Source organism: Lucilia cuprina, chromosome 6 (assembly GCF_022045245.1).
Source record: "Lucilia cuprina isolate Lc7/37 chromosome 6, ASM2204524v1, whole genome shotgun sequence".
Lineage (NCBI taxonomy): Eukaryota > Metazoa > Arthropoda > Insecta > Diptera > Calliphoridae > Lucilia > Lucilia cuprina.
Genome location: NC_060954.1, coordinates 48,287,568 through 48,315,196, shown reverse-complemented (window position 1 = coordinate 48,315,196; position 27,629 = coordinate 48,287,568). Strand labels below are relative to the sequence as shown.

The window sequence follows — 27,629 nt, the reverse complement described above, 5'->3', positions numbered from 1 at the left end:
ACATTTTCAATATTTAATTTCCTTAATTTTTATAAAATCATTTTATTTATGCCTCTACCGAAATGTTTACTCTATAATCAGCAAAATAAATAAACAGATAAAAGTAAAACACCAACAACTTAAAATCCTTTTGACAGTCCTTAAGGCTATAAATCTTCTTGTATATTTTTTTTACCTTTCTCTTAATGCTTTTCATATTTACATACATATTTTACGTAAATATTATATTGATTCAATGGTAAATGAAGTAAAATGTTCTTTAAATGTTTAACAATAAATGTCATTTTAATTGAAATATAAGTATTTAAAATATTTTTTATTTGTTAAAGTGTGTGTGTGTGTTTTATTGAAGTAGTTCATTGACTAGTCTACTGACTACTCTAGACTAGTCTATTGACTACTCTTAACTAATCTAGACTCGACTATTAACTACTTTAGACTAGCTTAACTACTTAAGACTAGTCTATTGAGTACTCTAGACTAGTCTATTGACTACTCTAGTCTATTGACTACTCTAGACTTGTCTAGACTACTCTAGACATGTCTATTGACTACTCTAGACAAGTCTATTGACTACTCTAGACAAGTCTATTGACTACTTTAGACAAGTCTATTGACTACTCTATTGTCTAGTCTATGGACTTGTCTGTTGACTACTCTTTGAACTAATCTGTTGACTACTCTATTAACTAGTCTATTGACTACTCCATGGAAAAGTCTATTGACTATTTTAAAGACCAATTTTTGACTATTTTATGGAAAAATCTATTGACTGGTGCATGGACTTGGCTATTGACTGTTCTATGGAATAGTATTTAGACTAATCCAGTGATATGTCTTTGGACTAATCTAGTGGATTAGTCTTTTGGCTACTCTGTGGATCTGTACTGTATTATGGACCAGTTTTTTACTACTCTATGGACTAATCTATTGACAGGTGTATGGACTAGACACTAGTCTATAAACTAGTCTTTGAACTAATCCTTTGCCCACTATGTGGACTAGATTATTGGCTACTCTATAAAAAAGTCTATTGACTACTTCATAAACTAGTCTATTGACTACTCTATGAACTAGTCTATTTACTACTCTATGAACTAATCTATTGACTATTCTATGTATTAGTCTATTGGCTACTCTACTTTGTCTAGAGTACTCTACTTTGCCCACTATATGGACTAGTCTATTGGCTACTCTATAAAAAAGTCTATTGTCTACTTCATAAACTAGTCTATTGACTACTCTATGAACTAGTCTATTTACTACTCTATGAACTAATCTATTGACTACTCTATGAATTAGTCTATTTGCTACTCTATGAACTAGTCTATTGACTACTCCATGAACTAGTCTATTGACTGCTCTAAGAACTAGTCCATTTACTATTGATTACTTGTCCGTTCACAACTCTGTAGATTAGTCTGTTGACTACTCTAGGGACTAGTCTGTTGACTGTACTATGGGCTAGACTATTGACTACTCTTTAGTCTATTGGATACTCATTAAATAAATTTTTTGGCAACGCTTTGAACCTACCCATCAACTTGTCTACAAACTTGTCTCTTGACTAGTCTGTGAACTAGTCTATTATCTACACTATGGACTGATCTATTGTCTACTCCATGGACCAGTCTATAAAATGACTGTTTGAACTTGTCATTTTATAGAAAATTTAGGAATTAATTTTTGTCAAAATTATTTATTTTTAGAAAAATTTCTTTTTCTTTTTATAGAAAATTTATTTTTATTTTCAACAGAAAATTTTCGATAAATTTTATTTTTTTATAATTTTTTCCTTTTAAAGAAAATTTTGTAAAATATCTTTATTAAGATTATTTTAATCTACTGAAGAGCTTCAACTACTTCCATAACTGCAATATCTATATGTTAATTCATTATTTCCATTTTATTACGATTTTTAAAAAAAAAAGTTAAAGAAATTAATTTACCATTTAAGGCCGCGAGTATTATTTAAAGACATAAATTAATTTAATTTATACTTGGAACAGGAAGAAAACTATAATTAAAGGAAATATTCATGAAATTTTTTTATGTATAACCACCCAGCTGGAAAAACTGACTAAGAAACCATAGAGAAATGATAAAGAATATTATATAAGAGTATTGTATCCACCATTACATTCACAAATATCATTGATTTATAATATTTATTGGTTTTCAATTTTTCGGAAATATTTCATGAATTAGAACATAATCATTCTACAACATTTTGCTATTGCTTAAACGAGGAAAGAAGTCTTATTGGAATAAGATAATTGGTCCAGCTGAAAAATTTTATTCAGATAGAAGATTAGTTCTAGGAATATTCTCGACATAAGGGAGTATTGTCTGTAATATTACCAATATGAGCTGAAAGGTGTTTTTCTGTTCATGTTTTTTTACATAAAAAAGAACTTGTGATTTTATTAACACACCTTCCAGCTGGATCATAAAATACACAAAATTTTCTTAAAAATCTAACTCATAGAACGAACACCTTAATTTTAACAGCTGTTTGTTAGTTCAGCAATTTTTATAGATTTATGTGCAGCAGCAGCAGCAGCAGCAGCAGCATTTTTTTATATTCCTCCCCAATTTCGATCTAGAATTTTTCATTTCAACCACCTTTTCACAAAATTATAATGAGGGTGTGACGCACTTCTTTTTAAGCCTAAACATGTCATAACGTTTATTGCTATCGGCATAAAATGTGTGGTCTGCGATTTTTAATTACAGGCAGCTGTAGGTGAATCAAACTAATGTGATGTACATTGCTTTTAAATTAATAATTTCATAGCAATTCTATTAATTTAATTTGATTTACAAAAAAAAAATGTTCTTTTTTTTAAATGTAATGTTTAAAAGATCGCGGACTTATCAATATGAATGGGTCTATTGACTACTTTATGCACTACCCCACTTATTACTCTATAAATTTGTATATTGTCTCCATGGACTAGTCTATGAACTGGTTTTCGATTACTCTATTCACGAGGCCAATGTCCAGTCTATGAACTAGTCTAGTCTATAGTCTAGTCTATAGTCTAGTCTATAGTCTAGTCTATAGTCTAGTCTTTAGTCTAGTCTATAGTCTAGTCTATAGTATAGTCTATGGTCTAGTCTATAGTCTAGTCTATAGTCTAGTCTATAGTCTAGTCTATAGTCTAGTCTATGGTCTAGTCTATTGTCTAGTCTATAGTCTAGTCTATAGTCTAGTCTATAGTCTAGTCTATAGTCTAGTCTATAGTCTAGTCTATAGTCTAGTCTATAGTCTAGTCTATAGTCTAGTCTATAGTCTAGTCTATAGTCTAGTCTATAGTCTAGTCTATAGTCTAGTCTATAGTCTAGTCTATAGTCTAGTCTATAGTCTAGTCTATAGTCTAGTCTATAGTCTAGTCTATAGTCTAGTCTATAGTCTAGTCTATAGTCTAGTCTATAGTCTAGTCTATAGTCTAGTCTATAGTCTAGTCTATAGTCTAGTCTATAGTCTAGTCTATAGTCTAGTCTATAGTCTAGTCTATAGTCTATAGTCTAGTCTATAGTCTAGTCTATAGTCTAGTCTATAGTCTAGTCTATAAGTTAGTCTATAGTCTAGTCTATAGTCTAGTCTATAGTCTAGTCTATAGTCTAGTCTATAGTCTAGTCTATAGTCTAGTCTATAGTCTAGTCTATAGTCTAGTCTATAGTCTAGTCTATAGTCTAGTCTATAGTCTAGTCTATAGTCTAGTCTATAGTCTAGTCTATAGTCTAGTCTATAGTCTAGTCTATAGTCTAGTCTATAGTCTAGTCTATAGTCTAGTCTATATCTAGTCTATAGTCTAGTCTATAGTCTAGTCTATAGTCTAGTCTATAGTCTAGTCTATAGTCTAGTCTATAGTCTAGTCTATAGTCTAGTCTATAGTCTAGTCTATAGTCTAGTCTATAGTCTAGTCTATAGTCTAGTCTATAGTCTAGTCTATAGTCTAGTCTATAGTCTAGTCTATAGTCTAGTCTATAGTCTAGTCTATAGTCTAGTCTATAGTCTAGTCTATAGTCTAGTCTATAGTCTATAGTCTATAGTCTAGTCTATAGTCTAGTCTATAGTCTAGTCTATAGTCTAGTCTATAGTCTAGTCTATAGTCTAGTCTATAGTCTAGTCTTTAGTCTAGTCTATAGTCTAGTCTATAGTCTAGTCTATAGTCTAGTCTATAGTCTAGTCTATAGTCTAGTCTATAGTCTAGTCTATAGTCTAGTCTATAGTCTAGTCTATAGTCTAGTCTATAGTCTAGTCTATAGTCTAGTCTATAGTCTAGTCTATAGTCTAGTCTATAGTCTAGTCTATAGTCTAGTCTATAGTCTAGTCTATAGTCTAGTCTATAGTCTAGTCTATAGTCTAGTCTATAGTCTAGTCTATAGTCTAGTCTATAGTCTAGTCTATAGTCTAGTCTATAGTCTAGTCTATAGTCTAGTCTATAGTCTAGTCTATAGTCTAGTCTATAGTCTAGTCTATAGTCTAGTCTATAGTCTAGTCTATAGTCTAGTTTATAGTCTAGTCTATAGTCTAGTCTATAGTCTAGTCTATAGTCTAGTCTATAGTCTAGTCTATAGTCTAGTCTAAAGTCTAGTCTATAGTCTAGTCTATCGATCTCAGACAAGGTGTCTGTAGTATAATAGAATGTGTACTGTAGGTGGGACTAAAAAAGTCTCAGTTATCATCAAAAAATATTTTACTTACATAAATTTTGTTATAGTATTCATTTCCTGAACAGCTACCGTTGACACTTCTTCTTTTTTTTTCTTTCTTTCTCTTTTAATACTAATTTGAATATAACTGTAAACAACACGTTCTCTTATTTCTATTTGATTTGGTAACGTGTTATTACAACTTCAATACCCCAAACTACAAGTAAAGCAATGTATGTATGTGTGTGTGAGTGTGTAATTCGATTGTAGAGTTGTACATATGTATATGTGTTTGTGAAGGGGTTTCCGTTTAATGGCTGCTTGTTATCCCTTTTGGCATGAAACGTGCTTACTACACCAATGTTTCAACACAAATTGTTTTGTGGAAAGAGTCTTGTTTTTTTTAAAGGTGTAAAACTGTTTTTTTTTTTCTTAAATTTTAGTTTATATTTTCCTTTTTACCTCAACTACTTTAATGATTCATAGTGAAAATAAAACTTTAATGTTATTTGGTTTTTCCTAACAGCTGATATTTTAATTACTAATAAATAGTTTTTATTTTTACATTAGAAAAGAAAATTTATAATAATTTCACCGATAAGGTCTATAAAATATAAGAGTAATCATTTTTAATTTCTAATATCTAAGGGTTGTTTTCATAGTAGTACTGCTTTCGAAAACATTAAGGGTTGATTTGTCCTTTTGTTTTTTGTTGAAAAGGTAAAGTGGTTTTACAGACTAGTGGCTTATTCATGCCACTTTAGAGACATAAATGTGCCACGAGCACGTATATACGATGAGCAATGAATATTTCATCAATTATCATTTTAATTAATGCACATGGAGGATAATATGGAATTGAACTATAAACTTGAAATAAATATTATTTTAATCTTTTAAACTGAAGGCGAAAAAATATGTTTTTCTTTAGGATTGTTTTAATATATTTAACATTTTACTGTTGCAAAAAATATGTTTTATGTAATTAAAGTACCTGAAGTGTTGTCTGTAATCCTATAAAATATTCAAGAGGATTTAGGTGGAAGTTACAACAATCGAGTAATGTTGTTAAGCAAATTAAAAGGACTTTTTGTTAGCAGCACTTTAACTAAGGATTTAATTAAGGATAACAAATTTAATCAATTAAAGTGTTAAAAAAAGCCCACACATAGAACATTCTACGATCATTACGATCGTTTATAATATTTTACCAACACACGTAAACCTCCACAGTAGGTGATCACGTTTTAGTACAATACTTTAAATTAATTCCAAGAAAAACCCCAGAAAATAACCTCCAAATAAATGTGATTTCTACAAATTTTTCTTATTTCGCTTTTATATTTGTTAATAATCTGTTTTGTGCAAAAATGAACCACATTATAAAGGGTGGTTTTAAGCAAGGAAAAAAACCAACGTCGTCTATTTATATTTGTAGAATGTGCCAAATGAAAGTACATACTTTGACACTCACTTTCATTTCACTGCATACGATTTGGGGGGGTTAATATTATATTGGTCTAACGTATAGACTGACTCCCCCTTATTAACGCAGTGAAAATATAAATTGTACAAAAATTTATTTTTAATGCAATTTTATTTCTTTTTATATATATATCATCTTAAAATAGGGTTTCTTTGTTCAAGAAATTATTAATAAATTTTATTTTAATAGAATTACCTGTTTTTTCTCTAGAGAAAATCTCGAACAGTTTTCATTTTTGGAGAAAATTTTAAATTGAAAATTTCGATCAAAGTCTTCTGACTACTCTACTGCATTTGTATATGGACTTCTCTCTGGACTAGTCTCTTGACTACTATATGGACTAGTTTATTGAGTACTCTATGGAATAGTCACTTAAGTAGTCTATGGACTAGTCACTTGACTACTCTATCGACTAGTCTCTTGACTACTCTATAGACTGGTCCCTTAAGTACTTTATGGACTAGTCTCTGGACTACTCTATGGACTAGTCACTCGACTACTCTATCGACTAGACTCTTGACTACTCTATGCACTAGTCCCTTAAGTACTTTATAGGCTTGTCTCTTGACTACTCTATGGACTAGTCTCTTGACTACTCTATGGACTAGTCTCTTGACTACTCTAAAGACTAGTCTCTTGACTACTCTATGGACTAGTCTCTTGACTACTCTAAAGACTAGTCTCTTGACTACTCTATGGACTAGTATCTTGTCTTTTCTATTGATTTGACTATTGAGTACTCTGTGGTCATGTCTATTGACTACTCTATGGACAAGTGTATTGACTACTCTATGCATTAGTATAATGACTACTTTCTGGACTAATCTATTGACAACTCTATGTATTAGTATATTGGCTAATCTATGGATTAGTCTATTGACTACTTCATGAACTAGTTTTTTAACCACTCTATGGATTAGTTCATTGACAACTCTATGGAATAGTCTCTTAAGTACTCTATGGAATAGTCTCTTGACTACTCTATGGACTAGTGTAATAACTACTTTATGAACTACTATTGGCTACTCTATTCTCTTATATATGAAATACTTTGTTCACTGTTTTCTTGACTACTCTATGGATTGGATCGTTTATTGACTACTCTATAGATTAGTCCATTGACTACTCTCCAGACTAATCTGCTGACTACTCCATGAACTAGTCAATTAACCACTCTATGAACTACTATATTTACTATACAACAACTCTATAGACCGGTCTATGGACTAGTATATTGATTACAATATGAACTAGTCTATTGACTACCCTATGGATTAATCTATTGACTACTGTAAGCACTAATCTCTTGATCTCCTATAAACTAGTCTATTGACAATCTTATGAACTAATCCATTAAGTTCTCCATATACTAGTCTATTGAGTAGTATATGGACTACTCTATGCACCACTCTCTGGACTAGACTGCTCTAAGGATTAGACTACTTTATGGACCAGACTATTGACTACTCTGTGGATTAGTATATTCACTACTCTATGGAATATTATATTGACTCTAAGGACTACTCTGTGCACTAGTCTCTTGACTGTTCCATGCACTATTGTAAGGATTAGTCTATTGACTACTCTATGCATTAGTCTATTCACAACTCTATTCACTATTATATGAACTAGTCTCTTGTCTTTTAACCACTCTATGGATTAGTCTATTGACAACTCTATGGGCTAGTCTGTTAAGTACTCTATGGACTAGTCTCTTGACTACTATATGGATTAGTCTATTGACTATTCTATAGATTAGTCTATTGACTATTCTATAGATTAGTGTATTGACTACTCTATGGTCTAGTCTATTGACTACTCTATAAACGAATCTATTGGCTACTCTATGGACTAGACTATTGGCTACTCTATGGAGTAGCCTATTGACCACTCTATGGAGTACCCTATTGACTACTCTATGAACTAGTCTCTTGACTATTCCACAAAAATTAGAAATTTTTCAGTAAATTTTTAATAAATATCCTTTTTTATAGAAATATTTCGATAAATTCTTTTTTACAGAAATTTTCATAAAATTTTCTCTTAAAAAAATAAATTTCTTTTTTTAGAAAAAAATTTATAAATGCAATTTGAAAACCCTTATTCTGAACCGAACTTAATATAATGAATATTTGTGGGGGTACTGTGGGCAGCCATGCTTAACTACCCCTTTAATAACATCTGAAGCAATGTCACACGCATACAAAGACCTTCTAATATTCACCCCCTCACACACATGTTTTTATCCTTTATTTCATACACATGCAGACATATAACAAACTCAAGCAAATATTCATTGTTAAACAAATACAATTGAAAAAGGACTTTTGCAAATAAAAATATATAAAATATAAAAATACATGTGTTTGTATGTATATGTATTTCTATGGGTGAATGTTTGCGTGTATAGAATTAGTTTTTTTTCTTTATTTGAGTGAATATTTTTATATAATGCAATGTCTTGTGGAAATAAATAAACATTTATTTTTATAAGAGTCACTCACACACTGTCGACAAATAAAACTTATACTAACACAAACTAAACCATAGAAATGCACACGAATAGACACAGCAGACAAGTGGCCCAGCTGGTTTGGAAAGGAGTTAAATTATCAAAGAAGGCGATTGACTTAATTCAAAGTTTTTAGGGGACTTAATTTGTATGTATTGTAATTTTGTTATACTGAGAAAAGTTCTTTTGTAAGTTTTGTAATGCTAGGTTATGCATTAAATAAGTAATCAGTTGGTAATTTTCGTGTTGTTAAGAAATCTAAAGAGTACAAGGTTGCTCCGAACTGCCGGGATATTTGCTCAATCCAACATAGACATTTATACTTTCATAAAGACGTGTGTACTGGTAACAGCTCTTTTGTATTGCAAATATTCTCATACATGCAACGTGCTTCCAGGATATAAAACAAATTTTTAATTCAATATGGCTGATTTTAACTTCAGTTAAACTTTTATTATTTTTTGCATGCTACACATGAGTTAGTGGTTAAGGTGGATACTTTAGAAGATGTTGTAACAGATGGATATTGTTAGTCATCTTCCAATGCATTAGGAACGAAATTTCATTTGAATGAACAAAAAACCATAGAAACGTTTCTTTATATAGAAAAATTTGATTTATTTGTAGAACATTTTCTATAGATTGCATATCTGTAGGGAACATTTGTAATAATTTGTTTTTATAAATTTTTAAATCTTATAGAAAATTTTCTTAAAGAAAATTTATAAACAATTTACTTTCTTATAGAAAATATTCTTTTTATAGAGAAAAAAATTTCTATTTTATGCAGAAATTTTTTTAATTAATTTTGTTTCCAAAAAGAAATCTATCTTTTTTCTTATAGAGAATTTTCTGCTTATTGAGAATTTTAATGAGATTTCTTTCTAGTAAAACAATTTTCTTTCCTATAGAAATTTTTTGATAAATTTTCTTTCTTAGAAAATTTTCATTAAATATCGTCTCTATAGAAAATTTTCATTTAATTTTATTTTCTATAAAAATTTTTCATTTAATTTTCTTTTCTATGGAAAATTTTCTTTCTGTAGAGGCAATTAATGATAAATTTTCTTTCTATAGAGAAAATTATCGATAAATGTTAGAAAATGTTTATTAAATATCCTTTCTATAGAAAATTTTCGATAAGTTTTCTTTTCTATAGGAAAATATACATACATTTTCTTTTCAATAGAAAATTTTCAATAAAAATAAATTTTCTTCTTATAGAAAAAATTATCAATAAATATTAGAAAGTTTTTATTAAATATCCTTTTTATAAACATTTTTTGATAAATTTTCTTCTCTATAGAAATTTTTGAAAAGTTTTTTATATAGAGAAAATTTTCGATTAAAATTAAAAATTTTCATTAAATACTATTTCTATAGAAAATTTTCGATAAATTTTCTTTTCTATAAAAAAAATTCTATTCATTACTCTCTAGACTAATCGGTTGACTACTTCATGAACAATTCTATTAACTATTATATGGACTACTCCTTTGACCACTCTATGGGCTAGAACATTGACCACTTTATGACTACTCCATAGACTAGTCTATTGCCTACTCCATGGACTAGTCTATTGACTACTCTATGGACTATTCTATTGACTACTCTATGGACTAATCTGTTGACTACTCTATGCACTAGTATATGGACTACTCTACGCACTAGTATATTGAATACACTCTGGACTAGTCTCTTAACTACTCTGTAGACTATTCTATTGACTATTCTATTGATTAGTCTATTGGCTTCTCTACGGACAAGTCTATTGACGACTATCATGACTACTCTATTGACTATTCTGTGGATTACTTTATTGGCATCTCTATGGACAAGTCTAATGACGACTTTATGGATGAGTCTATTGACTACTCTCTAGACTAATCTGTTGACTACTTCATGAAGTAGTCTATTAACCACTCTATGGAATAGTCCATTGACCACTCCATTGAATAGTCTATTGACTAATCAGTGCACTAGTGTATGAACTACTCTATGCATTAGTATATTGAATACTCTCTGGACTTGTCAATTAACTACTCTGTAGACTAGTATTGATAAGTCTATTGGCTTCTCTATGGACAAGTCTATTGACGACTTTATGGATAAGTCTATTGACTACTCTCTAGACTAATCTGTTGACTACTCCATTAAACACTCTATGGAATAGTCCATTGACCACTCCATGGACTTCCCTATGAACTAGTCTATTAACTAATCTATGCACTAGTGTATAGACTACTCTATACATTACTCTATGCATTAGTATATTGAATACACTTTATACTATTCTATGCACTAGTATATGGACCTATAATTTTCTTTCTATAAAAAAATTGTTAAAAATTATTTTTTATTTTATTTCAATAGCAAATTTTCGATTAATTTTCTTTCTATTGAGAAAACTATCGATAAAGTTTTTCTCTATAGAAATTTTTCTATAATTTTTCGATAAATATTCACTTTTGAAGAAAACACATTTTCTCTTCTGATAAACCTTAAATAACGTTCAGTTGCTGATTTCTCTTCTAAAGTTTTCAAGTACAATAATTATCGATTTTTTTTTACATTACATTTGTGGTGAAAACACTCAGACAACAGAGCATGGAGTATTTGGTGGCAGGTTTCTCTAAATTTTGTATTTCCAAATAATGGCCAAAAATTTCACAAATAAGAGAAACGTAAGAAATATAATCCTGTCATATTTTTGGAAAATTTTACACATGCAGGGGTTCAAAAGTAAACATGTTAAAGTAAGAACAAGGATATTTTCACAAGAATTCATTTGGTTTAGTTTGGATTGGTTTGGTTAGATTACTGTTTGGTTTATGTATAAGATGAACTGTTGTTGATAACGATGGCTTGGCAATGAAGCCACTGCGTGTGTGTGTGTGTGGGATCATTGTGCAATGAGAAAAAAGCTCATAATGCTGTGTTGTGTGTTTATTAAAAAGCAAACATCCCCTGTTAGAATTGCTAGAGTTTTTTCTGGTTTTCGTTTTTTAAATTTAAATTTTATTTGTGTACAAGAAGTTGCACAGTGGAAAGGAGATGTGTGGAAAATAATTAATCCCATTGTGTATTGAGAGGATCGTACTTCTTTAAAGCAAATGCATATATTCGCAAAAAAGCACTACATGAACTGTAAAAAGCTTGATATAAGAGCTTTTTTAAAGGTAAGCTTTTTAGGGACATATTTTTAAAGCTTTATTAGAAAATGTTAACATTAAAAGCTTCATTATATATACAAAAGGTTTTTACCAAAAAGCTAGAATTTTTGGAGGTAAGAGTCTATTATTAAGAAAAGCCTAAAAAACTGTTCAAAAGACTTAAAGAAACGTTTTAAAAAATCTTTTTTAAAAAAGCTGTTTAAAAGACTTTTTACAAAAAGCTTTTTGAACTATTTTTTATAAAAAACTTTTTGAGATTTTTATAAAAAAAAACTTTTAAAACTCTTTTGAAAACTAATTTTTCATACGAATAAAACTTTTTACTAAGAAAATTGTTTTTAGACAAAAAGTTTTTAAAATTTTATAGAATGATAGTATTGATACAAAATTTTTTGAGTAAAAAAAGCTTTGCAAAAAAGTTTTGTTTTGAAATACAATTTAATAAAATAAAACTTCATAAGAAGCTTTAAAAGAGTGTAAATTAACAAAAGAAACTGTTCTAAGTATATTTCTTAATGGATTGTTCCAAAAAAAACTTTATTAGAAAGCTTTTTTTCCTACAAAAAAAGCTTTTTCACCATTTTATAGCAAACGTATTAAGAGAACATCTATTAAAAAAGAACATTTCAAAACAAAGCTTTTTTATAAAAAAAAAGTTGTTTTACAAGATATCTAAAAAAATATAAAAAAAGTTTTTTTAAAGCTTTTCCAATCAAATGTTTGAGTTAAAAGAAGTTTCCATAAAACTCGTCTTGAGAAAAAAAGTTTTTTTTTGCAGAAAGCTTTTTACAAAACAAACATTTATCATAAACTTAAGAATTTTCTTAAAAAAGGAGTTTTTATATCTTTTGTACAAAAAGTTTTTAAAAAGCTTTTTTGCAAAAAAAGTTTATCTAAACAGAAGTTTCAATAGAAATCTATTCAAAAAGAGCTTTTTGGAAAAGAAACGTTTGTGGCAAACTTTTTTATAAATAAGTTTTATATAAAGCTTTTTTATTTTTATTCTAACTAAAAAAAAAGCTTTTTTTACAAAAGTAATTTTAATCACAATCTTTTGTACAAATAACTTTTTTATAAAGCTTTTTTATATTGCTTTTTAATAAAAAGAAGTTTCTCAAGAAAACTTTTTTTAAAGTAAAGTTTATCACAAACTTTTCTACAAATTAGTTGTATGTAAAGCTTTGTTATGTTACCTCTTAAGAAAAGCAAGCTTTTCAAGAAAGCTTTTAATGAAAAACACGTTGATCAGAAGCTGTTTTACAAAAATTTTGTATAAACAACTTTTTTATTTTTCTTCTTAAGAGAAATAAGCTTTTCTTAAGAGAAATAAGCTTCTCAAGAAAGTTTTTTAAAATTAAGGCTTTTTAGAAGCTTTTTTTATTTTATATAAATAGATAGTTTCCTTAACAAAAGAAATCTCTACAAAAAGTTTTGTTTTACAAAGGAAATTTTTCCTACAGAAAGCTTTTTTAAGGAATAAACACATAAAATTTAGTTATTTCAACAATGAAAAGCTTTCTTTAAAAGCTTTAGTTTACAAGAAGAACAACGAATTATTTGCTTTCACATTATCTCACTATCTACACCACAGTTCCTATCATTTGATTTTATTGGTTTGGCTGGTTGGTTTGTTCTGTTAGATTATTTTCTTCCTGCATATGTATGTACGTATGTATGTATGTTTCAAAACTACGTGCTGAATCTCTTCTCTGGATCGGTATGTACATACGTATGTATGTATAAAGTTCAAGTCATAAAGCTGAAGTTGCTGCCGCTGATGATGATGACGATAATGATGACATTGTTAAAAATTCTTGATGTTTTTATTGCTCTGTACGGTGTCAATAATGAGGGATGGATATATTGCGAAAACAGCGACAACAACACAACAACAGAATGCAAATTATAAAGAATTAGAAAAAAATAATAATTGAAACCGGTAATATAAAGACAAACATGATTTTTGTGAAAAAAACAAGAGCTTTCTCTTCACACTACATTCACATAGGAAATTGCGCCTACTTCCGGCGTAACAAAACTCACAACCCGAAATAGAAAAAAAGGTGTTAATGTCTTTAAGCCAAAATCAAATACGAAAAAAAATCTTGTAATACCATGATGTTGGCATTATTATGATTATTGTCTTGTCATGTTATGTTATGTTTTTTTAAGCTACATGTCTGTTATTATCAAATAAAAAAAAAAGTTCATAAAGTCAAATATTGTTTAAGTTATTTAGACACGCTAATAGCACGTTTATTAAACATTGGCATTTCTCACAAATAACATTTGCCATTTTAGAAAAACTATATTTCCCACAATGTCATAGTCTTTCAAATTTTGCTCTAACTTTGTTATGCTAACAAGAAGTCTTTGTCTTTATAATTTAAAAGATTAAAATAAATTTAATTGAATTTCATTTCATTTCACTTAATTTAATTTTATATGTTTTAAACTTTTATTGTTGGCAAATTTATAATAACGTCTTTTTTTTCTTCTTGAAGTAATAAATATAAATTTGATTTGTTTTACGCCTCATTAATTACGAAATTGATTTTTATCCTATATATTTAAGAAAAGATAAATAAAAATTTACAAGCATCTGTATGTGTAGATAACAACCCTAGATTGAATGTTTTTAAAAATAAAATTTTAAATTAAATATTTTCTTTTGTTAATAGGAAAATGCTAACTTTGCACATTTTTCAACTCAAGGTCAAGGGGAAAATAATAATTTTCAAAAAAGAAAAAAGAAATCTTCTTACAAATACAATAATTATTCCGAACAAAGTCCAAATTCTTAAGCATAAACATAGAATAGCAGGATATAGTCAGGATTGTGGTCTACATAGTTACGACTATTGTCGATTATAATATACTCCAGTAGTCCAGTCTATAATCTATAATAAAGTTTATATTAAAAACAAGACTCTAGTGGTCTACATAGTTTCGACTATAGTCGAGTCTATAGTCCATTCTATTGTCAAGTGTTTATTATAGATTTAAGTTTATATCTGCCGCGGATCCAGCTCGAAATTTTGGGAGGAAAATGTTTGTTTTGTTTTACTTATTTTTCTTTGTCCCTTTTTCTCATTTTTATAGTTTCTATGGAAAATTGTAAGTTTTTTAAACACGCCCCCTTGGATCCGCTCCAAGTCTATATTACGGACTTTATCCAGCACTTAGGCTTGTCTTTATAGTCTGGATCAAAGTATGGTATACAGTGTATACTATAGTTTGACTTAAAGTATTTAGTCTGAACTAGGATCCAGTTTTTAATGTAAATTATATACTAGATTATAGACTGGACTACTTACAGCCTTATCTATAGACTGAATTATTCTCTGCAGAAATCTATAAGTCTGGGCTTTTGTCTCGCCTCCAGGTTGAACTATAGAATGTTTTATAATCTTTTATAAATCTAGTCAATAATTTGAACTATATTCTGAATTATAGTTAAGTCAATAGTCTGGACTGTAATATAGTCTATTATTATTTATTATCTGAACTAGTATTTATCCAGCGTATAGGTTTGTCTATATTCTATACTATAGTCTGGACCAAAGTCTGGTCTACAGTGTGTCTTGTTTTTAATATAAACTATATTATAGATTATAATAAGGACTACTGAAGTATATTCTAAACTATAGTCTGGGCTTTTGTCTAGTCTCTAGACTGAACTATATATAATCCGAAATATAGTCTGGAATATAGCATTGAATACAGTCTATAATCTGTATTGAATACAGTCTATAATCTAAAGTCAACACAATATTTTAGACTATAGTATGGATTATAATCTAGTCTACATTATGGACAATAAACTAGTCTATAGCCTGAGCTATAGTCTAGTCAGTAGCATAAACTATAGTCTATATTTTGAACTATAGCATGGACTATAATCTAGTATACTCGAGACTCTAGGCTATAGTCTCCTTAACCACTATAATCTATAGTTTGAAGTATAGTCTAGGCTATAGTTAAGTCTTATGGCTAAACTATAGCATTGACTTTAGTCTGTTTTATAATCTCAACATGAGACCTGTATATAATCTGGACTATAGTAGCTTAAACTATAGTCTATATTCTGAACTATAGTCAAGCCTATAGCATGGACTATAATCTAGTATACTCGAGACTCTAGGCTATAGTCTCCTTAACCATATGGACAATAATCTAGAGACTAGATGGCTAAACTATAGCATTGACTTTAGTCTGTTTTATAATCTCAACATGAGACCTGTATATAATCTGGACTATAGTCTAGTCTACAATCTAAGCTATAGATTTGTTTAGTATATAACTATAGTTTAGTCTATAACCAAGACTGTGTTCAATTCTATAATCTAAACTTTAGCCTAGACTATAGACTGAACTATAATCTACTATACAGTATGCAATATTGTATATAGTCTCAACTATAGTCTAGTATAGTCTATAATCTTGCCTATAGTCGAGTCTATAGTATGAACTATAATCTAGTCCATAGTCTGGTCTATAATATAGTCTATAGTCTGGACTGTTGTCTATTCCAAAGCTTGAACTATAGTCTAGTCTATAGGTTGGAATAGTTAGAATAGTCTTGTTTAAAATCTGAACTGTAGTATAGTCTTTATACTTCAACTAGTCAATAATCTGTGCTATAGTTTGGTTATAAATATATAGAACTATTGAACTATAGCACTGATATAAGTCTATTCTATAATTTGAAATATAGTGTGGTCAATATACTGGACTATAGTCTTTTCTATGTAAAGAACTAAAGTAAAGTCTATAGTCTGGACTACAGCTAGTCTGGACTATATGCTATATGCTCTATAGTCGGGCCTATAGACTATTCTGTAAAGTGGACTATAGTCTAGTCATATTTTGGACAATTGTCTGGACTGTAGTCTAGTCTACAGGACTATATGCTAGTCAATAGTCTACACTATAGTATAGTCTATAATCGGACCTACAACCTATACTGTAATGTGTACTTTAGTCCAGTTATATTGTGGGTAATTATTAGCTGTAGTTATACATTTTCCTAAAATTTCTTCCGGAGTCATTTTGGTATCCAAGACTTAAAAGTGTTAATTTTCTAAAAAGCAATTTTATGTATTCCACATTTTTCATTGTATTTTATAATTACAGTTTAATAATGTTCTAAACTATTTTTTTTTTTCTACTAATTACAAAAATTTCATCAAAAACTATGTTAAAGTTTTTGCCCAAATTACAGACAACAAAAAAAAAATTGCATTTATTATAACTTTTTGACTTCTAATGAATATTTAATTTATTACATTATTATCCTTTTTATTATTACTATATATGTATATATATTTAGTTCTTGTTTTTTTTATCTATTTATAAAATATTTTTTTGTTGTTATTTCAAAAAATAACCACAACTATTTACAACAGTTGGCCTTAACATAGACAACACAAATACCCGGTAGTTTTGAAGGTGAGGTTTTTAACATAACAAATTTTAAATTGCGGTTATTAAAGATATAACAAAGGTTAATTTATTACATAAATTTTTTGTTAACACTCAAAGGCAAATATTATGTTTTATTTTTTTTTAAATTGCCGGGTTTATTTACTAAAATAAATGTACAATCTAAAAAGTAAGTGGCGCCATATGGACGAGACTATATTAAATGCAATTTAGAAATACCAAATGTTGTCTACGATTACAGCAACTCCTGCTATATTCATTGTTTTTCTTTTGGTTGTCGTAGTTGCTGTATTATCCTTTTTTGCGTACACAACTCTTTCCTTGTTTAAACGATGGTTGTTATTTGCTTTATTTTATTTAGTTTTTTTTTCATTTTAAAAGTCTTTATTATAATAATTCGCCTTTGGCGATTTTTTGTGCATTTTTTTAATTTTGGTTGGTTTCTGTATTTTCCTTTGGTATGAATATTACTTAATATTCAAATTTTTATGTGAAATAAATATGAAATTTTTAGTTTAAGAAGATTATTTTATGTAAGCAATAGCTTAGTGGATGTAATAAGTTGAAATGATTTAATTTGTAGTCACTTAAGTATAATTATTATTTGTTGATATAAAGGGATTTGTAATGTCTGTCCATCGAAAATTTAAACTCTCCGAAATTGTTTCTATTTTAGTTCAGACGATTGTTGGCTATAAACTATTCTAGCTATAGCTTTGTCCATTATTCGGACTAAATAGAATAATGTATAATCTGGACTATAACCTAGTGTGCAGTATATTCTAACTTTAGCTTTGTCCATTATTCGGACTATATTGAATAATCTATAATCTGGACTGTAACGTAGTCTACAGTCTAATCCTCAGTATGACCTATAGTCAAATGTATAGTCCATAGTTTGGCTTTATAGTCTGAAATATAGTCAGTATTAAAGTCTAGCCTATAGACGGCACCATAGTTTTGTCGAAAGTGTAGCCTTAAGTCTGGACTATAGTCTAGTCAATATTCCTCACTATATTCTTGTCTATATTTTGGACAATCATTTATATATAACATTAACTATAGTCTAAATTCTAGACGATATTTGATCTGCCTTTTTGTATATAGTTTCATTTCAAACAGGCGGACGGACAGATAGTTGGACGGACAGACATACAGACCGATATACAGTCAGACAGACCGATATACAGACAGACATACAGTCAGTCAGACAGACAGACAGACAGACAGACAGACAGACAGACAGACAGACATACAGACAGTCAGAATGATGGACAGTCGGATAGATAGACGGTCTGGTATGACTATATAATCTATGAATCATGTCCTTAATCGAGACAATAATCTATCTTGACTATAGTCTAAATTCCAGGCGATATTTGATCCGCCTTTTTGTATATAGTTTCATTTCAAACAGACGGACGGACAGACAGTCGGACAGACAGACAGTCATATAGACAAACAGAAAGAAATAAATATAGACAGTCGGACAGATAGACGGTCTGGTATGACTATATAATCTAAGAATCATGTCCTTAATCGAGACAATAATCTAGACATAACATGGACTATAGTCTAAATTCTGAACGATATTTGCTCCGCCCTATTGTATCTTATTTAATTTCAAACAGATGGACAGACACTCAAATAGACTGCATCGACAGATCTATCCCAAAGAGGAGGGGCGGTAGAGGTTTAAGTCTTTTTAATCCTTTTTTATATTTTTTCTCAATTGTTATATTTTGTATGAACAATTTTCGGTTATGGTGAGTGGGGGGTGTTAATTTGCCTTTCCATCCCCTACGTGGATTCACACCTACCTTAGAATCTTATTAGAAAATCTTCATTCCATTTGTGGATCCAGAAGTAAAGTTTTCTTTTCACTTTACTTTTAAAATTAAAATCGAAAAAGTGCAATCAATTTAGCAACAATGTTTATAAACATCGGCAACATGTTGCAGTAAATTTACTATAAAAATTATTAAACAAACACTTGATACTTCTAACGTTCAGGCACTTCAACTGTTTACTATACAAAATATGTATTTTACGCAAATAATACACAACAACGAAGATGACGATGACGCCGACAATTGACATTGCAACCCCCTACGTTTGGTGGTGGGAAAAACAACAAAATAAAAAGAAGAACAAAGGAAGCAAAATTGTGGCGTGCAGCCTTGCAGGCTGGCTGGATGACTGGCAGTCAAGTAATCTAGCCATATATTTAAGCTGTCACAAATGATGGCAACACCAACAACTATACAGAAACCTATAATGTAGTCAACCACCAGCTAAGGGTAGTTTTCTTTTGATAAACATTATTTTTATTTTTTGTTTATTTTTGCTCTTACTACGTTTTACACAATTTGTGTACGTGTGTGTGTATTTCCGTTGTTTCATTTCTTTTTTGTTTAGAATAAACAACATCACTTGAACTATGCCAACACCACCACTTTAAAAATGACACAACATACAAAAACTCAGGAATGAATGAATACATGGCCAAAAAACAAAATAACCAACCGGCTAAAATAAAGCGGTGATATGTGTTTGCCAAGCAGAAGTAACACTGAAAATCAAATGAAAATATTTCAAACGAATAGCAAAAATTTAATTTCAAAAACCCGGTTGTTTTAAAAGTTGTCTTAAGTATTCTTTGTATTGATCGCTTAATTGGTTAAAGTTAATCGAGCAAATGTTCTTCTAAGCTAATGTATAGTTATTGATTGCTTAAGATATCACTAATAATCTTTACTATAAACAGTTGCCGATTAAAATAATTAAATTCATTGCTTAAATACCCATTTGTGGGACTATAGTAATACGTAGTGTTTCGCTTAGTTTATGATAAAATCATAAGTCGAAAATAATCACTTAGAACTGCTGGAATGTCTGATACTGTAGACAACAAAGAAAACGATATCAAAAAATGTTCATAGAGTAATGTCCGCATATGTGATTAACATAATAAACAGCCGGTTTGAAAATGCGGGTCGGGAAAGTTTATTTAAATTTTAAGGACAAATTGGAAAAGCTTTCAAAAAAAAAAGCAAATAAAAATTTAAGTTTAAATTGATTTAAATAGCTGAACTTTACATTGTTGTATACTCGGTACTACAGTATATAGTCGGAACTATTATATATTATAGTATATAGGCGTGACTATAGTATATGGTCTGCACTTTAGTATATAGTCGAGACTGTTAGACTGTCTAGTCTATAGTCTAGTCTATAGTCTAGTCTATAGTCTAGTCTATAGTCTAGTCTATAGTCTAGTCTATAGTCTAGTCTATAGTCTAGTCTATAGTCTAGTCTATAGTCTAGTCTATAGTCTAGTCTATAGTCTAGTCTATAGTCTAGTCTATAGTCTAGTCTATAGTCTAGTCTATAGTCTAGTCTATAGTCTAGTCTACAGTCTAGTCTATGGGCTAGTCTAAAGTCTAGTATATAGTCTAGTCTATAGTCTAGTCTATAGTCTAGTCTACAGTCTAGTCTATAGGCTAGTCTAAAGTATAGTATATAGTCTAGTCTATAGGCTAGTCTAAGGTCTAGTATATAGTCTAGTCTATAGTCCAGTCTATAGTCTAGTCTATGATCTAGTCTCTAGTCTAGTTTATGGTCTAGTTTATAGTCTAGACCATAGTCTAGTCTCTATTCTATTCTAGTCTATGGTCTAGTCTTGTATATAGTATAATCTAGTCAAGTATCTATAGTTTAGACTATTATCTAATCTGATGTCTAGTTTTATTTTCTCAAGAAAACAAATTTTTGAACTACTTCTCTATAAACATTGAGAGAAGAACCTCATTTCGGTAGCAGATTTTTTTCACCGAATTGAAAATTATCATGAGTGTGTGTTTACCAGCATGTACTTACGTACGTGTTTGTGTTTTATAGCCTAAATGTATAGCATATGTGCAGGGGTTTACTTCTTTTTTTTTTGCATTAAACTTTAACTGCACAACAATTTTGTTAAACAAACTAAACAACAAATTACTCAGATCCACACATATACACACACACTCACAAACAAACAAACAAACAAACATGCAATTACAAGTTTTATACCTAGAGGTAGAACTTTTTGTACACAAGCACAAACAACACACTGCCACGTTATTGAAAACATAAAAATAAAATATTTATATTGATACAGTTTTACCCACTGTGCAGTACGTTAGATCTAGTGCAAAAGGGAAATGAGCGTAAAAAGGAAACAAAAAACGAAAACATGTTGACTCGTTAATAAGGGGTGGTTTGTGTGTTCTGTGTGAGTATTTTTGTTTATTTATTTATATGTCGGTCTGTTTCATCGTCTGTTTTTCCGTCTGTCTGTCTATATGCAAGAGACATAAAATTCACATTGCAAATAAGGGGGATGTTTTGTTGTTTAAGTATTGGTGTTTCCATATATTTAACAGGACTCCATGTAGGTTTGTTCGTATTCTAACAACTTCAAAAAGTTCGTTTCTCTTTTTTCATTCAAAATAAAAACAAATTTATAAAATAAAGTTTTTCTACGCTGATGGCAGCCTTACCACCACCATGATGAGTCATAGTATTTTCTGTTTATTTTACGTATTTTTTATGTTTTAGTACCTGGAAAACGTGAAAACATTAATATAAAGTTTATAGTAGACGTAGTAAATTACTGGGTATGTTGAAATTTTAGTATATTTATGTGTTTTCTTTTTACTAATGATTTCCTAAAATACAATGTTTGTGTTGAGAGAAATTTAATGTTGTTTTCCTTGCTGCATTTCTTGTATTTTTTTTCTGATTTGAGTTTTGAATGTATGCATATTTTTTAACTTTATTTGCGTGTAGATTTTTTTTCGCGATACCTATTATATTTAATAGGTTTTATATGTTTTTAAGAAGTTTTCAAAAAATTAGGATATGTTTAATATTGGTGTGAAATATATTGTGAATTAATTTAAACTAATTAACACTTTTAATTGAAGGAGAACTGAACTAGAACTGAACTACAACTGAACTAGTACTGAACTAGAACTAAACTAGAACAGAACTAGAACTGAACTAGAACTGAACTAGAACTGAACTAGAACTGAACTAGAACTGAACTGGAACTGAACTAGAACTGAACTAGAACTGAACTAGAACTGAACTAGAACTGAACTAGAACTGAACTAGAACTGAACTAGAACTGAACTAGAACTGAACTAGAACTGAACTAGAACTGAACTAGAACTGAACTAGAACTGTACTAGAACTGAAATAGAACTGAACTAGAACTGAACTAAAACTGAACTAAAACTGAACTAGAACTGAACTAGAACTGAACTACAACAGAATTAGTGTCTTTCTCGCATTCTTATATATATAACTTTATGTCTGACCTTTGACTTCTAATTTATGAAGGTTTTACTTACATTATCCAATTAGTAAAGTTTCAATTCAAATCTGAAATAGAATAGAAAGAAAACATTAATTTTTATTTTAGATTCAAAATATTTTTTGTGAAATTAATGTCAAACTTAAGTAAACACTCTTTGAAGGAACTGATTTGATTTAAACATCATAAACCAAAAATGGTTTGAAGTTTTTATACATAGTTAATCCTTTTTACAATTTTCTACACACATATCGCTACCGAGTATATATGTATGTATTAGTGAATATATTGTGTTGTTGTTGTTGTTGAATCTTATAAATTTACTCACTGTTCATTAATATACTGGTAATATGTATTCCGTTTTCTTTCTTCATTTCACCTTTAATCTTTAAACCAGAAATTGTAAGTAAAGTCAACTTACATGTGTATATGTTTTCAGAGTTATAAATACTTGGATATTAAGGTGGTTCAAAAGATTACTCGAAGTTAGTAACTTAAACAATTTTTTTTACAAAATATTTGTTTTTTAATTGGAATCCAGAATTAGAAAGGGGAATGGTTGTCCATTATTTCTTTGCGCTTGAATTAGAATATCTAAAATATTAGATTACCACCCTAATATTTATGCACGTTTTTCGTACATTCATTTATCAACATGACAAAGTTGTATCTAAATATGAGTTTATAATGTTATTTTTCTTCCTTTTCTTTTCATGACTAAGCGACAATACCCAGCAAACATGGACTAAGAAATTTGAAAATAACCGATGGTTTAGAAATTTATATCTTTGTGTTTACTGGGTAAGTGACTTTACTTGTATAAGTACTTATATGATCAAAAAATTGTTCTTTTGTTGTCTGGTTAAGTTAACAACAAAACAAGGTTTATATCTGTTTATTCCTAGGTTAGAGCATGCTATCATTGTTATTAAAATCTGATCTCAGCAAACATTTTAAATTCGTAAATATGTTTACTGGGATATTTATCCACAAACGTTCATGTTGTTGAGTTCGAAACAAAACATAAGTAATCAACTCTCATTTTGCTATTGTGCTTTTGTGTAAAGGAAAATATTGTTAAACATGTTTTGGTTGTTTTTGTATTCAAAAATTATAAAATTACCGGTGTTTTCACCCTCGAGTGTATTTTGTTAAAGTTAACGAGCATCTAAATAGTGAAAACAGTTAAATAATTCTTCATTTTCCTATTCACTTTACATTTAGCAACTATTAACGTTTTTATACCCAACACCACTATAGTGGGGAGGGTATTATGTTGTTTATAACATCTGAAAATATTAACCGTAAACCTAAGAATCGGATCAGAATCACTTTTTGCGTTGATTTAACTATTTTCGTGGGTCTGTCGCAATTTGCAAGATAATTTGATGAAATTTTGCATTGACAGATAGATAAATAGATAGATTGATAGATAGATAGATAGATAGATAGATAGATAGATAGATAGATAGATAGATAGATAGATAGATAGATAGATAGATAAATAAATAAATAGATAAATAAATAAATAGATAAATAGATAGATAGATAGATAGATAGATAGATAGATAGATAGATAGATAGATAGATAGATAGATAGATAGATAGTTAGTTACTTAGTTAGTTAGTTAGTTGGTTAGTTTGTTAGTTAGTTGGTTAGTTAGTTAGTTAGTTAGTTAGTTAGTTAGTTAGTTAGTTAGGTAGTTAGGTAGGTAGTTAGGTAGGTAGTTAGGTAGGTAGTTAGGTAGTTAGTTAGTTAGGTAGTTAGTTAGTTTGTCTAAAAGGAAGATGTATGTACATCAAATCTTAAGAAATACACCTAAGGCCCTATCGAGTCTGCCAGACTACAATACTTAACACCTACCGAAGGCCACTCACTTGTTAGTTTTGAAGTTTTTTCATTTAGAATAGAACAATTTGTAAAAAATTTAATCAAACTTTTTCAACATCAGAAAATATAAAAATAAAATTGAACAAAAATCTTTTAATATACAAAAAAAACTGTTGCTACTTATTTATTAGTTACTTATTCAACTTTTAAAATTTCATAATAATATAATTTACAAACAAATTTCAAATAAAAAAATTTTTTTATAACAAAAAAAAAACTTTATGTCAATTAGATACGCCTTCTAATAAAAACTTTATAAAATAGCTGAAAATATACCAAATAAAAACTTCAGCAGTTTTTACGCACTCATATACACATACATTCAAAACAAGTGGAGCATTTTTTTCTCATTTTCTGAAAATAACGACCAATTATATATTTATTTCATAGATGTTACTGCTCAACGCCTTTGCAAAAAATATATATAATTGTATTATACAAGTTTTGGCACAAAAACAAATTGCCTTAAAAAAAAGAGATGCAAGCGAACAAAAACCTTAGAAAATACAAATATTTATATTTATTTATATTACAAAATAAATATAAATTTATTTTGTTCGAGAACAAGTTTTTACAAACAAAATTTATTTGTTTCTTTTCTTTGATACAGTCATACTACCAGTACTTTGACAAAAGGCAAATAAATGTTGACAAATTGCATTTCATTTATTAAATTTGTACTCTCTCAACATTTTCTGTTGCTTCCTTTTTACTTCCGTTTTTCTTGGGAAAACAAGTTAATTTTTTTATTTTAGGTATGGGTTTCATTTTGCGAGCTCGTTTATTTTGTATTCTATTGCTCAATGTTGGTAGAAAAAAATCGTTTCCATATCACAAAAATGTCAAGCGTGACTGACATAAGTATAGTATGAGTTACATATACAGATAGGAAATGTTTTCACACACATTTCCTTGCTAGCCCAGCAAACATAAAGTCTAACGTTTGGAATATTAAAAATTTCGTTTTCTGGTTCAGTACTAGTTGAGTTTTAGTTCAGTTCTAGTTTAGTTCTAGTTTAGTCTAGTTCAGTTCTAGTTCAGTTCTAGTTCAGTTCTAGTTCAGTTCTAGTTCAGTTCTAGTTCAGTTCTAGTTCAGTTCTAGTTCAGTTCTAGTTCAGTTCTAGTTCAGTTCTAGTTCAGTTCTAGTTCAGTTCTAGTTCAGTTCTAGTTCAGTTCTAGTTCAGTTCTAGTTCAGTTCTAGTTCAGTTCTAGTTTAGTTCTAGTTTAGTTTTAGTTTAGTTCTAGTTATTTTGTAGTTCAGTTCCGGATGCAGAATTTATTTTAAATTTTCTTAAAATATGAAATTTATTACACTTTTTCGTAATATTATAAAAATTTTACCAAAAGTAGTAAATTTATTGTAAATTTTACTTTATATAACAAATTTTTTACACACAAAAATAAAACTTAAGTTATTACTTAAGTTTTATTGTGGTGATAAAAATCAAAAGTCTCTACAAAAAAAAAACTGAGTAACGAATATGGCTATGATTATGTGCATATTATGACCATAAATAAAGTTTTTCAAACCAACAAGTTGATAAACAAAATGTATATACTTGTAAATAGCATTCAGACATTTACTATGTAGGAAGACAATAATGTTAAAAATTAAACGAAAAATGGAAACAAAATAAAAATTCTCTTAAAAATAGTTTTGTGGTTTTTTCAACAAATAAACGAAAAAATGAATGTAACATTACATGACAGTCTTCTTTTTGAAATTTTTGGTAAATTTGTATTAAAAAAAATTTTAATAAATTCTTTGTATATATGGAAAAACAAATAACATAAATATTATATATATATGGTGTGAGTAGGAGTTTATGTTTCAATTGTTTGCTATGTGAATATTCCTTTCTATTTCACATGAATTGAAAGTGTTTATTTGCCAAACATATGTATAAAAAAATACAAAAAATATATTAAAAAAACGAAAGAGAGTAAAAATATTACAAAACTATCATTTTTAACTACATATATCATTGTTGCAATTTGAAAATAAGTCCTTTATTGTAGTTGCCAAGTCATTCATCAAGGATTTAACTTATATTTTCTGCCAATTTTTTTTTACAACGTTATTTCTTTGTGCAGAGTCGATTGTTTGTATGCCGATTCATTTCTTTTATGTTCGACAATGGGCGACATGATTTCATTTACATATTAACAAAAGGAAGATTAGTCACACAGCTAAATACTGCCAAATAAATTTTGTTTTTAATATAAAAATCGATAAAAATATTATTTTCACATGTATATGTAAAAATAATATTAAATTAATGCCAAAAAAATAGAGTATTCAGAAAAAGTATCCACAAACTATCCATATAAATTTGCCTCCTCAGGCATCAAACTATGCCTGTTGCCTTCTGATACTTACATATACAACTTAACTGACAAACTCCCCCTAAAACTTCGAAAAAATTTCAATTTTTATGCTCACAAAAAAAATAGTCAAACTCGAAAACACAATAACATAAAATATTAATGAAGTAGTCATTCAATGGGAAATGACCATAAAAAAATTCTCTATATGTTTATGGTCTTAATGACATTATGATGTTAATGTAATGAAATTAACATTATTTTATTGCTTTCAGTTGTCTCATAAGATGAGATGCTGTAATAAAAGAAAAACATAAAAATTAAAAGGAAAAATATATAAGAGATATACGACATCGTATATCGATTGATGACACAAGTAATTACACTTATACATATTTAATTACAATTGATCGGCACTGTCTGGAGAATATGGTGAAACATTTGGTAAAGTAATAAATTTATTGAAAATTTCATTTAAAAAGTTTAAAGAAAAGAATATCTTTTATTCCAGATCAGTTACATTTCTAGTTCAGTTCTAGTTTGATTCTAATTTAGTTTTAGTTCAGTTCTAGTTTAGTTCTAGTTTAGTTCTAGTTCAGTTCTAGTTCTGTTCTAGTTCAGTTCTAGTTCAGTTCTATTTTAGTTTTAGTTCAGTTCTAATTTAGTTTTAGTTCAGTTCTAGTTTAGTTCTAGTTCAGTTCTAGTTAAGTTCTAGTTCAGTTCTAGTTCAGTTCTAGTTCAGTTCTAGTTCAGTTCTAGTTCAGTTCTAGTTCAGT

General features: G+C 29.0%; 1 protein-coding gene across 5 annotated transcripts in view; it reads right to left on the bottom strand.

The window, feature by feature from the left end:
* Positions 1 to 27,629, bottom strand: part of LOC111676033 (protocadherin-like wing polarity protein stan) — a 113,130-nt gene that overhangs the window by 63,686 nt on the left and 21,815 nt on the right. For all 5 annotated transcript variants that reach the window (XM_046955414.1, XM_046955413.1, XM_046955415.1 and 2 more), the window contains one exon: positions 22,675 to 22,705. The gene's annotated coding sequence lies outside the window, so the exon portion shown is untranslated. The remainder of the gene's footprint in view (positions 1 to 22,674; positions 22,706 to 27,629) is intronic.